This window comes from Sminthopsis crassicaudata, chromosome 1, assembly GCF_048593235.1.
Source record: "Sminthopsis crassicaudata isolate SCR6 chromosome 1, ASM4859323v1, whole genome shotgun sequence".
Taxonomy (NCBI): Eukaryota; Metazoa; Chordata; class Mammalia; order Dasyuromorphia; family Dasyuridae; genus Sminthopsis; species Sminthopsis crassicaudata.
Genome location: NC_133617.1, coordinates 285779616 through 285793281, shown reverse-complemented (window position 1 = coordinate 285793281; position 13666 = coordinate 285779616).

Genomic DNA, 13666 nt, shown 5'->3' with positions numbered 1-13666 from the left:
GTCTTTCTTTCCCTCAAGACTGAAATGCTCATCCAGCTCAAACAACATCTCCTATTGTATAGGACATTTTCCCTTCATCCTACTTGGTAATGTTGAATCTCTCCCCACCCTCCCACTCCCCCAATCTTCAGTACTTTGTTATAGAATAAATACTCAAGTATTTATGTTTTCACAACTATTCTCCACTGTAGAATATAAATTTATTGAGGGAAAACCTATTTTTTTCTTCAAATTCTTTATTTTAGAACCATACCTGACAGTAAACCCTAATAGCTGAATTGACTTTTTTACATGATCATCTACACACAGCAGTGTTTCCTGGCCATGAGAATAATTTTTGTTGGTATGGCAGATGGCATCCCATAAAGCTCTTGCTTTTTCTTGGTAGTGCCTACATTTATTTTTTTGGTCAAATAGTTGATCTAATATTGACCTATTGGTTACAATAACTAACAATGATAAAAGCTAGTGTTTATTTTACATGAGGTTTCTAAAAGTAAATGTTATCTCATTTGATGTCCACAGCTACTCTGGAAAGCAGATGCTGTTATTATTCTCATTTTACAAATGACAAAATTAAGTCTAAGAGAATTTCAGTGACTTCCCCAGTTATACAGGTGATAAGTGCTTGAGGCAGGATTTGAACTGACAAAAGTCATCATAGATAGGAACCAAACACATGTCATTTATATAGGGAATTCCCAAATGTAGAAGCTCCCTCTACCAAAGCATTCATCAGATTCTCAGCACTTTGTGGTCTCCAAAACATTACTTAGAGCACTGAATGGTTATGATTTGATCTTATCAATGTCCCTTATAAAATCTCACCTTACAAATGAACCCAATACAGTTGTGATCTAATCAGTGTTGAACACAAGAAGACTATCTGGGACATTATCCCTCTCAATGTACCTTTTTTTAGGGGGGAAGTTGGAAGCTATCACATCAGGATGTATGCTTATATTGAATTTAGAATTCAACAAAATCTCCAGACCTTTTAAAAGGCAAAATGATCTAGGTCCTCTTCTACCTGTGCTTACCACAAGATCTTGAACATGAATATAACTTAATAAATGTTTGTCGAACTGATTTGAATCACAGTCAAACAACTGTTGAATACATCTGACTTTATAATATATTTAAGATATAATCTTTACTTTTCTTTATGTCAGATTAATATTTATGATATTTCATATTCCAAATTGTCTTCTTTTCATTTAAAATTCTTTCTTAAGCCTACTCACTTTTGGCTAAATTCTCCAGTAAATGAAATCAAATCATGATGATCTCTTTCCCTCCCAAAAGCCAGCATCAGTTTTGAATGAGAAATGAATATCTGAATAAGCATTCTCTGCTATTTTATCCTGCTCTGGGCATTTTCTGTCTTGCTCCCACCATATTTATTCTCTCATTCAGCACCGTTGTAACTTCCTCAATCAAAACATCCTTTCTTAGAAACCGTTCACACACATATGTATACATATATGTGTACATATTTGTGTGTGTATGTATATATGTCATCTTTTCCATTAGACTTTAAGGTTCTTGGGGACAGCTTTAATTTTATTTTTGTACCTTTGTATCTTGCTTAGCACTGCTTAATAGATGCTGTTTCCTATGTTCATTAATTCACTTATTTACTGATTTATTTATTTGAATAATATTGTAAAGTTAATATTTTATTTTCACTTTTCTAGAACATACCTATCTTAATTATAATGATTAAAATTTATGTAACATTTAATAAAATTCTTCTTATCTGTTTTTTTTTTACTTAAATCTCAAAATACATCTATGAGTTAGGGTCTAGAACTTTATATTTCTTATCTTATAAATAAATAATCTGAGTCTCAGAAAGGTTTCATGGAGTCCATTGTTCTATAATTAGGAAGTGTAAGATTTGAATCACAATCTTTCTGATTCAAATCCAGCACTCTATTCATTTTAGCATAGCATGTCTTACTTAACAACAATTTTAATTATTGAAATAAAGTTCTAATAGACAGGATTACTGGTTTGCTGCCTCTATTAACCAGCTAGATACAGACACATAGACACAAACACATATATGCACACACATACACACCTTAAGGGGTTCACATTCTAATAGAGAGATGACATAAAAATAATTATGTGTAAACATGCTATACAAACTCTAAAGGAAAAATAATTTCAGAGTAATGTCATTTAGTGCTGAATGGGAAGGTAAAGAAAGATATCTCATTGAAGTTGAAATTTGATCTGAGAATGGAGTAGAGAGACAATTCTAAGCACGAGAAAAAGCTAGTTAAAAAGAAGAGTAAGGAAATGGCATGTCCTGTGTGAAGAACACCAAGTACACAAGTAATGCTGAATAATGCCATTCAGGAAAGAAAATAAAGCATAAGAAGATGACAAACAAAGATAGGAAGATCCAGATAGTAAAGGACTTAAATGTGAAAGAGATGATTTTATATTTATCCTAATGATTAATAAGGAGTCATTTTAATTTATTAAGGAAAGGATGCTGACATGAGCAAAACTATGTTATAGAAAAATTACTTTGATAGCTGAATGGAAGATGGACTGAATGAGGAGAAACTTGAAGCAGAGAAATTAATTAAAAGCCTATTGCAATATTACCAGGCAAGAGGTAATGAGACTTGTCTTAGCTTGGCAACTATGGAAATGAAGATAAGAGATGTTGTGAAGATAGGAAAAAAATATTAAGGATTAGGTATCTATAAATAGTCACATGTGACAAACACCACTGATAAGGAATCCGTCTTTCTGGACAATACATAAGGCATCCTCCATAATATCAACTGGTTAAATAAACTTAAGTTATCCTATTTTATGCATCCCCTGATGTTGATACTCAATGAAATGCTGAACAAACTTATTCCTAGTTTCATCTGTCAATAAACCTTGTTCAATTTTAAAATTTACATTAAAAATACTTTTATTTGAGAAGAGTCTTTAAGGCCACATTTTTTTCTATCAATCAATTTTTGTTTTGAAATAAGCAAAAATGACATGCAGTAGGACCCATCATCACAAAATAGAAAAAGCCAGGTTACTGGCTTCATGTGGTAATAAAATAAAGCAGTAGCTGGATTACAAGTATATGGAGAAGGGTAGCCTCTTACCATTGCAATATCAATATCCTAGAACCCTAACCCCAAATAATTAACTAAAATAAGAAGCCTTCATTCTATATTGCTCTTTTTCACAACCAAACTCATGGAAACAGCTATGCAGACTTCTTGTTTCCATTTCCTCTCCTCTCAGTTCTCATTCCCAACAATGAAGCTTTTGACCATACCACTTAATAAACATTGCTCTTTCCAAGGCTAGCAAAGAACTCAATTGACAATTCTGTTGGCTGTTCCCTGATTTTCAATGTTCTCTCTCTTTTTTTCTCTCATTGCTCTTATCATTCTTCTTTTCTGGATTATTTAACCTATTTGTCTGACTGTTGGTATGTCTCATGAGTCTGTTGTGAATCCTTTTCCCTTAATTGTCTATATCCTATCTACATTAATCAACTCCTGTATGTCAATTCTCAACTTTGTGGAGATGCTATAACAAATCTAGTCCTAACCTCTCTTCTGAGTTCTAGCTATAATTTCAAATGAGTTTATTCTATATGTGATTTATAGTTATGTGCCATAGCACAAAAAATAATGAATCTGGACCTAGAGGCCTGAATTCACTTCAATCCTTTCCTCTTAGTACCTGATGCTAAGATATTATATGAGTTATTTTACTGTTCTGTAATGCAATTTTCTCCTCTTTAATCGAAAGGATTTGCCTAAATGATTTATTCTAAACCTACAATAAGATGCACTTCTGTAAGAAATAGTAATAGAATTCATATTTTTTTTTTTACTTTTGTCCTATCCTACCTCATTTTTATGTATAAGTGCTTTTATCATGGTCCAATAACACTGTTTCTGAAGTCAAATGACCAAGGTCCTAATCCTGCCTCTCACAATACTTGTGTGATCATTGACAAATTAACTTTCCTGGACCTCCATTTTGTCATCTGTAAAATTAAAGAAGGTGAATTTGATCCTCTCTGAGGACTCCATGGGTATGGATCTATGAGCTTATGATTAGATTAGAGTTGCTATAATAAATACATACAATTTTTTTCCCATTTTTATCCTTTCTTTTATTTTAATATTGATTTTGACCTTTGTTCTAACTAGTCAATGTGACAACAGATACCTGGTTCTAAAATGTGTATCGCATTAGTAACAGCCATTTCCTGTTTAGTCAATTTAATTTTTATGATTTTTTTTGTCCTTTCAACATTCAGCACCTTCCAACTCTCTTAAGATGTTTTATGTACAGAGTTGAGGTTTCTGATACAATTATTTCACCCTTTTCTTATTTTTTCTTTCCAAGATAAAAGCTTGATCTTAATTTCCTACCCCTGCATCTTTTTCTGTTAGTAGCATTTCATTTAAGTTATGATACTGATTTAGTTCAGAAAATCTTACCAAATTCTTCACATAATTTATCTACTTCACACAAATTATCTATACAACAGATGTTGAAGTGTCTGTACACTTTATCCCATTCTCAGCTTTGCATTTTTGTTTGTTTGTGTGATTTTGTACATTGTTATCTCTTGTTTCTCTTATTGTGTTGTAAGCTCCCTGAAAGCAGGGAGTACTCTATTTTGACTTTGTATCTTCAAAGCCATATAATAGGAACTTAATAAATATCTGTTTGATTTATTGGCTATTTTTATGATGATCTGTTCCCTTCTTTCATTATGAAGAAATATATTTAATTGTGATGTTTCTCCTTTATTATAATGCAAAGAGTTTCAAAAGAAGTTAGAATTTTAGTGAAAATGGCAAAGCTTCTAAAGCATATCCAATAAAAGATTGGTTTATTTGTGCAAATTTCTAGAATCTCTCCCCTGTAAATTGGCAGAGTAGCTGATCATTTTTTTCTTTATTTTCTTTTTTTTTATTCTGAAATTAAGAAGAAAGACATTCATATTTCAATAGGATATAAAAATTCTGTGCATGAAAAGGCAAATCTAATATATACAACTTGCTATTCCTCTTATATATGATAAAATTATCATGTAACTTTTTTCCCTTTTTTTTTCTTATCTCCTTCTGCCTCCCACCCTAGAATTCACTACTTCATATTCATCATTAGAATTCTGTCATACTGAGTATGACATAAAAAAATTATTTCTTATTGCTTTGGAACACACAATGACATCAAATACTTGATTTGTCTCTTTATCCTCCCCTTTAAAGACAACTCCTTTATGTTTAAATAAAGGAAATGGATTTTAGTTTAACTAATATTTGTTAGATCAAAATTATATATTAAGCCTATAAATATGCAAATTTAATGTTCCTAGTCTAAAAATTGTATGAATTAGTAACCACTTACTTGTTTTTTGTCTAACATTCTGCCATTGTCCCAAGAAAGAAACTACATAGGACTGAAGGCCATTAGCTATTTTTTAAATATTCCATTGGCCAATGTAACCTGTATTGAATAATGAACCTTTTACTGATCTAAAAATCAACTTCCACCCTTAGTTGGATTGATTCATAGATATCACTGAGTCTATATGTAAAACCTGTAATACACTGATTTAGTGTTAGAGAACTGCAACTCATCTATAGGTTATGAAAGATATCTGCATGAACAAGGCATTTAATGAAAGTTTTTTTTGAATGAATGAATGCAAAAGATCACAGAAAGTGGGAACATGGTGTCAGCTTATTGAGTAATTTTTATCAAGTTTCTGCATAGATCTCAGGATTCTGAAGTAAAAACAAAACTGTCCATTATCCATGTAAGGCCACTCAAGAGATTTCATAATATGAACATTTTTTGATACAATGATTGCTCTTTTTTTGAATCATAAATAAGGAATTATGGGCTAATTTGGTAATTATAGTCTATTACTGAAATATTATATAACATACTATCTTTACTCTGTCTAAAGCAGTTGACAGATCATTATGTTTTGCAGGATTGTAGGATGTGATATCTTAAAAATCCATGATGAGTTCAATAGAGTAGGAATTTAGTCAATTTGAAATTATTTTTCTCAATATGTATTTGCTTTCCATTATATTCGATTAGTGTTTTACCTATATTATAATTAATGACTTTTAAAAGATTGTTTGCCTTGTTAATTTTCACAATCCTAGTAGTGAATAAGGAATTATTATTTAAGAAAATCCTTTTGTAGTTTGTATGATATTAAAAATATTTTATCAAAAGAAATATGTCCTCTTATTTTAACCAATTTTTCATTTATTACTTTCACTTATAGAGATCTGGATTTCTTAGCCATTTAAAAAGCAGAATCAGATAAATTATTATTCTACTATTGGATTTTAATTAAGATGTACTATGAATATGAGGTATAGATGATTCATTTCTTTTAAAAGGATACTTATTCAGGGTGAATAGTAGAACAGATAAATTTGGAGGCCTTTGTGACAATAGATATTGTGTCAGAATAAAATAATCTAGTTACTGCAATTGACAACTGAATCAAAACCCTGAATTGTCTATAATTATATGACATGTATCATGTTACTTGATTTTCTGTAATTTAATTTTTTTATAACTATAAGTTAAATATACTATTTACATATTTCACAAGGAGCTCTAAGATAAAGATCCAAATTTATCAAGAGGATTTTTTTTTTGAGATTACATGCTCCATTCAAAGATATACAGGTCAAATGCTTTCAAGGGAGTATTCTTTTCTTTGCTTATCAAAAGCTTTGAGGCATGCTTTTACCATAATCAGGTCTCTACTTAGCTCATTGATGCACAAGTCAAATTCCCCCATAGTATACTTTAAATGACAATCTAAGTTATTTTTCCAAGTTATATATTTTTGTTGAACTGGATTTTCCTTGAAACAAGGAGATTATCAGATAGGCCTTAGGTTTGTCTCACTCTATACGACAAAATCTTTACTAAAAATTTATTTGTAAAACATATCTTTTAAATCAAATATATTATGAATACTAGATGAGAGATTAATATTTAAAGAAACCCTGTGATCAATACTTCTGTAATGCAAAAATCATTTTGCAATATCTCTTCATTATGCAATCTGCTCTCCAGGCCTTAATCTCATCCCTCCTTCTAGAAGAATATAGTCTTCTACTCTTGGGTTTCCTGACCCAAAGAGGTTAGCCCTAACTTTATCTTGCCTAGCCCAGGATTCTACATGACTTCTTGACTGATTCATCACTATGTCTCCAGTAAATTCCATTACAGCACCATTCTTTCATCCTGTCTTTAGAATATAAGCTCCTTGAAGGCAAAGATTGCCTTATATTTGTACCTCACTACTTAGTATAGTGCTTGGTACAAAGTAAGTGCTAAATAAATTCTCCATGAATTTATCTTTCTAACTAACATCCCAAGCAACTCTTTTTCAAGATTAGATTTTTAAGTATCACATTTGCTTAAAGCAAGGGAAACACTTTCAATGATAGCTATATTCAATTTAAAATAATGCAACAAACTCCTAAGAAGTCCTTAAAAGGTACAAGTCATTTGCTAAGCAACACAGGATAAAAAGACAAAAGGTAAAAAGTCTCTGCCATTGAGAAGCTTACATTCTAAGGAGGGGTGGGGCATAAGGGTGCAGTGGAAGCTGTGTGTGGGTATACAACATGTATAATATATAAGCATATTAAATATACATATATAAGTATAGTAAGTATAATACAAAGTAAGAGGGAAGAAGCACTAATAAGGAGAATTATAGAATCAGGGAAGGAAGAGTCACATAAATTGATACATTAAGGGAGACTAACATTTTGAGTTGCATTGATAATGAAAGAATGAATGAAAAAGCAACTTTTTAAGTGTTTACTATGTCCTCAACATTTTACTTAGCACTGAGGATACAAATACAATCAGGTAAGACAGCTCCTGCTCTCAAGGAGTTTCTGATTGGGGAAGACTATACAATAATAACTATTAGAGTCTGAAGTTTAAAAAGAGCTTTACACATATTGCTCTCTTGGCTTCGCAACAACTTATATCTCTCTCAGGTATATTTAACCTCATTTTATAAAGAAACTGAGGCTCACACAGTTTAAGTGACTTGCTCATTATCACTAAACCAGCTTTTCTTACTTGATGTACAAAGAGATTACATTCCAGGCATGGGAGATAGTTTCAATGAATGAATGATTATGAGAAGAGTTTGGGAAAAGCCTAAGAGTCCAATTTGTTGTTCATATAGAATAATATTGATCAATCAGCAATCATTAAAACAAGTTAGTCATTTTGACAAAAATAGTTAAAGTTATAGTTAAAAGGTCAAAATAGTTAAGGTTGGAGAGGTTATAGAAAGATACTCATATTTTCATTACAAAAACTATGATTTTAGAAGCAAATTATAATTATTTAAATAAAATGACTGAAATGTCCCAGAGATTCTACTGTTGAGTACATATCCTAAGAAGGTTTTTTTATCAGAATAAAAGAACCCTAACTCTCACCCCCAGACCATGTGATGGGAACAATATTCTAACCTCTCTCTTCTTCTCCACTTCCTTTCTTAATGCAAACTTTTGCTTTGAAAAATATTGAAGCTTTCCTTAAAACTTATTTTGGCACACATCATCAGGATTTCTATATGTTGCTGACAAAGCCCATCAGCAAGAGAAAAAGGGAAATTTCATTTAAAACTACTATAGACAAAACAAAATATTTGGGGGTCTACCTGCCAAGACAAATTCAAGAGTTGTATGAACATAATCACAAAACTTCTCACACAAATAAAGGCAAATCTAAACAATTGAAAAAATATTAATTGCTCATGGGTAGACCAACCTAATATGACAAAAAATGACTAACTAAACTGGTCCATTTCTTCAGTGTATACCAATCAAATTGCCAAAAGATTATTTTATAGAACTAGAAAAAATTATAACAAAATTCATCTAGAAAAACAAAAGGTCAAGAATATTAAGAAAATTAATGAAAAAAAAATACAAAAGATAGTGGCTTAGCAGTACTAAATCCAAAACTATATTATAAAGTAATAATCATCAAAACCTTTTGGTACTAGCTAAGAAATAGATTGGTAGATCAGTGGAATAGATTAGTTACACAGAACAGAATAATCAAGGTCTAGTATTTGATAAACACCCAAACTCCAGTTTCTGGAATAAGAACTTACTATTTGATAAAAATTTCTGGGAAAACTGGAAAATAATATATCAGAAATTCAGCATAGACCTATACCTCACACTACATATCAAAATAAGATCAAAATGAATACATGATTTGGGCATAAAGGATAATACCATGAACAAATTAGGAGAATAAAGGACAATTTACCTAACAGATTTTTGGAGAAGGCAGGAATTTATGACCAAAGAACAACTATAAAACATAATGAAAAGCAAAATAAACAACTTTGATTACATTGAATTATAAAAGGTTTTACACAAACAAAACCAACGGAAGCAAGATTAAAATGGAAGTACAAAACTGGCAAAATTCTTTTTAACAGACAGTATTTTTGAGAAAGGTCTCATTTCTAAAATATATAAAGAACAGGGTCAAATTTATACAAGTCATTCATCAATTGATAACTACTCAAAAGATTTGTGAATAGACAATTTTCACATGACAAAATTAAAGTCATTTATAATTATGTGAAAAAATGCTCTAAATCACTGATTAGAGAAATGCAAATCAAAATAACTCTGAGGTACTATCTCACATTTCTCAGATTGGCTAAGATGACAGGAAAAGATAATGATAAAAGTTGGAGGGAATGTGGGAAAACTTGGAGACTAAAGTATTGTTGGTGGAGTTGTGGAATGATCCAACCACTCTGGAGAGCAAAATGCCAAAGAGCTACAAAACTGTGTATACCTTTTGACCTAGCACTGGATCTTTATCCCAAGGAAATCATAAAGAAGGGAAAAGGACCCACATATGCAAAAATGTTTGTAGCAGTTCTTTTTGTGGTAGCAAAGAATTGGAAAATGAGTGGATGTCCATCAATTGCAGAATAGCTGAACATGTTGTGGTATATGAAGACAGTCAAATATTATAAAATCTATAAAAATGTAAAATATTATAAAATTCATAAAAAATAATGAACAAGTTGATTATAGAAAGGCCTGAAAAGATTTACATGAACTTAGGCTGAACGAAACAGGCAGAACTAGGAATATGTTGTACACAATAACAGCAAGAATGTGCAATGATCAACTGTGAAAGGCTTGGTTCTTTTCAGTGGTTCAGTGATTCAAAGCAGTCTCAATAGACTTTGGACAGAAAAATGCAATTTCCATATATTTCTGCATACAGAAAAATAATGAGATTGAATGTAAATCAACATTTGCTATGTTCACTTTTTTTTCTGTTTTTTGTTTTAATCTCTCCCATGGTTCTTCCCTTTTACTCTTATTTTTCTCTAGCACCATGATTCATAAAGTAATATGTATTAAAATAAATAAACTTACTACAATAAAAGAGAACAAACAAAAACAAAAACTTTGTTGGCTCAGGGGATTAGAGGGTGAAACTTATTGACAACACTTCATCATTTCAGTATAAAACAATCATGACTTACTCTAGGAAGGTTCCTATAATTTCTACAGTTATAGATAAGTAAATTTATTTTGTTAACCATTGGATTACCTTTGAGTGCCTCATTTCATTCCTTTATCAAATTTAAACTACCACAAATGAATCAAAGTATTCAGTAGCATTTTTGGCGTTAGCAAAAACACTAGAATAGTAGATACACATTGATTGAAGAGTGGCTAAATAAGTCATGGTATGTGAATGAAATACAATATTACTGTGCTGTAAGAAAAAACAAGTTTGAAAAATGTGGAGAAATGTGGACAGACTTGCATTAACTTAAACATTTCTCCTCTCTGATTTCCACTACTGATTCTGAACTTTTCCTACCATACAAAAGCAATCTTATTGAAGTTCACTTTGGTCTTACAACTCTTTATCTGATTATCTGATCTCTTTAAGGAAAATCCCTGTAATCAATGTTTCCTTCCTCATTCCTTTCCAAGCTCTATTCTTGACTTCTTTGAATTTTCCCCACCATGCAGCAGTGCCAATGCCTTCTTTCCACCCTAAGCCTTATCTTTTTCAATTCCCTTCTATGTATAGTCTTCCTTCCATAGAATATTAAGGTTGTTGTGGGTAGGGGTCTTTCTTTCTGTTTGTATTTATTTTAACAGTACCTGTTTGTAAGTGGTTGATAAATGTCCTTGAATGAACAAGAATTGGTACAAAGTGAAATTAGCTGTTGAGAAAAATAATATGTAGAATGAGTATAGTAACATATAGGGAAGGAGCAACAACCACAATATAATAGAGAATGCAAGTTACAAAATTATAAAAAAAATCTTCTCTCAAAAATAGAAATATCAAAAGATACTTCCTTCTACTTCTTTAAATGATCTAAAGATGCGGAACACTGAATATAATATCAAATTAGATATAACTTCAGATTCAATGTGTTACTCCGTTTTCCTGATTTTCTTTTTCTTCTTAAATAATTATTATTTTAAATAAGAGATGACTCTCTGGGAGGCAGAATTGGAGAGAGATATAGGGAAATCTTGGTAATATAATTAATAAATATATCAATTTTTAAACAATAAGGTTTTAAAGATAGGTAGGAACCATAGAGGATCAAAAATATGGAACAAAATAATTTTTATTTTATTGTATTAGCAACAGAATTACATTACCAATATTTATCTGTGTCTTAGAAAAATATTATGGCAACTGCATGGAGGATGGATTTGGGAGAGGAGGAAATAGGAAAATGGCAACCCATTAGAAAGTTATTATTGTAAAAAAAAAAAAATCCATGTGAAAGGTCATAAAAATCTGAAAAGGGTTTGAAGTTGGGTAGATATTGATAAAATCATAGGAAGGAATTATACTATTTTTTTCATCTTTTTTTCTCAACTGCTGAACACACATTAGGTAGTGAATAACTATTTATTGCATTACATTGAATCTAGTCTAAACCTTCATTATATAAATCAGAAAATTAAAGGCCAGGTTTGTCAATAGCAACTCATCAGTAAACCTGTGATCAGCAATTGTGAAAGTATCTACCTCCATGTAAATAATAACGTAATGAAGATCCCAACTTTTGGGATAAGATTTCACTATTTGTCAAAAATTGCTGGGAAAACTGGAAAATAGTATAGCAGAAACTACGCATTGACCCACACTTAGCACTGTATACCAAGATAAGATCAAAATGGGTTCAAGATTTAGGTATAAAGAAAGAAGTTATAAATAAATTAGAAGAACATAGGATAATTTACCTTTCAGACTTGTGGAGGAGGAAGGAATTTGCCACCAAAGAAGAACTAGAGATCATTACTGATTACAAAATAGAAAATTTTGATTATATCAAGTTAAAAAGCTTTTTACAAAAAAAACTAATACAGATAAGATTAGAAGGGGAGCAATAAATTGGGAAAACATTTTTACAGTTAAAGATTCTAATAAAGGCCTCATTTCCAAAAAATATAGAAAATTGACTCTAATTTATAAGAAATCAGGACATTCTCCAATTGGTAAATGGCCAAAGGATATGAACAGACAATTTTCAGACGCTGAAATTGAAACTATTTCAACTTATATGAAAATGTTCTGAATCACTATTGATCAGAGAAATGCAAATTAAGACAATGCTGAGATACCACTACACACATCTCAGATTGAGTAAGATGACAGGAAAAGATAATGATGAATATTGGAGGGGATGCAGGAAAACTGGGTTACAGATGCATTGTTGGAGTTGTGAACATATCCAACCATTCTGGAGAGCAATTAGGAACTATGCTCAAAAAGTTATCAAACTGTGCATACCATTTGATCTAGCAGTGTTACTACTGGGCTTATATCCAAAAGAGATGTTAAAGAAGTGAAAGGGACCTGTATGTGCAAAAATGTTTGTGGCAGCCCTTTTTATAGTAGCTAGAAACTGGAAATTGAATGGATGCCCATCAATTGGAGAATGGCTGGGTAAATTGTGGTATATGAATGTTATGGAATATTATTTTTCTGTAAGAAAATATAGAGAGTCTTGGAGAGACTTACATAAACTGGTGCTGAGTGAAATGAGCAGACCCAGGAGATCATTATATATTTCAACAACAATACTGTATGAGGATGTATTCTGATGCAAGTGGATCTCTTCTGCAATAAGAAGATCCAATTCAATTCCAACTGATCAATGATGAATAGAACCAACTACCCTCAGAGAAAGGACACTGGGAAATTAATGGGGACTGCTTGCATTTTTGTTGTTCTTTCCAGTTTATTTTTACCTTTCTAAATCTGATTTTTCTTGTGCAACAAGAGAACTCTATAAATATATACACGTATATAGTATTTAAGATATACTTTAACATGTTTAACATGTATGACACTGCCTGCCCTCTAGGGGAGAAGGTGGAAGGAAGGAAGGGAAAACCTGGAACAGAAGTTATTGCAAGTGACAATGTTGAAAAATTATCCATGCATATGTTCTATCAATTGAAAGGTATAAGAAAAAACATAAGTAAAAATAAATAACTAAAAAATAAATACTATTATAATGGTCATTATGTACTGATATACTTTACATGATTTAACTTCAGATGGC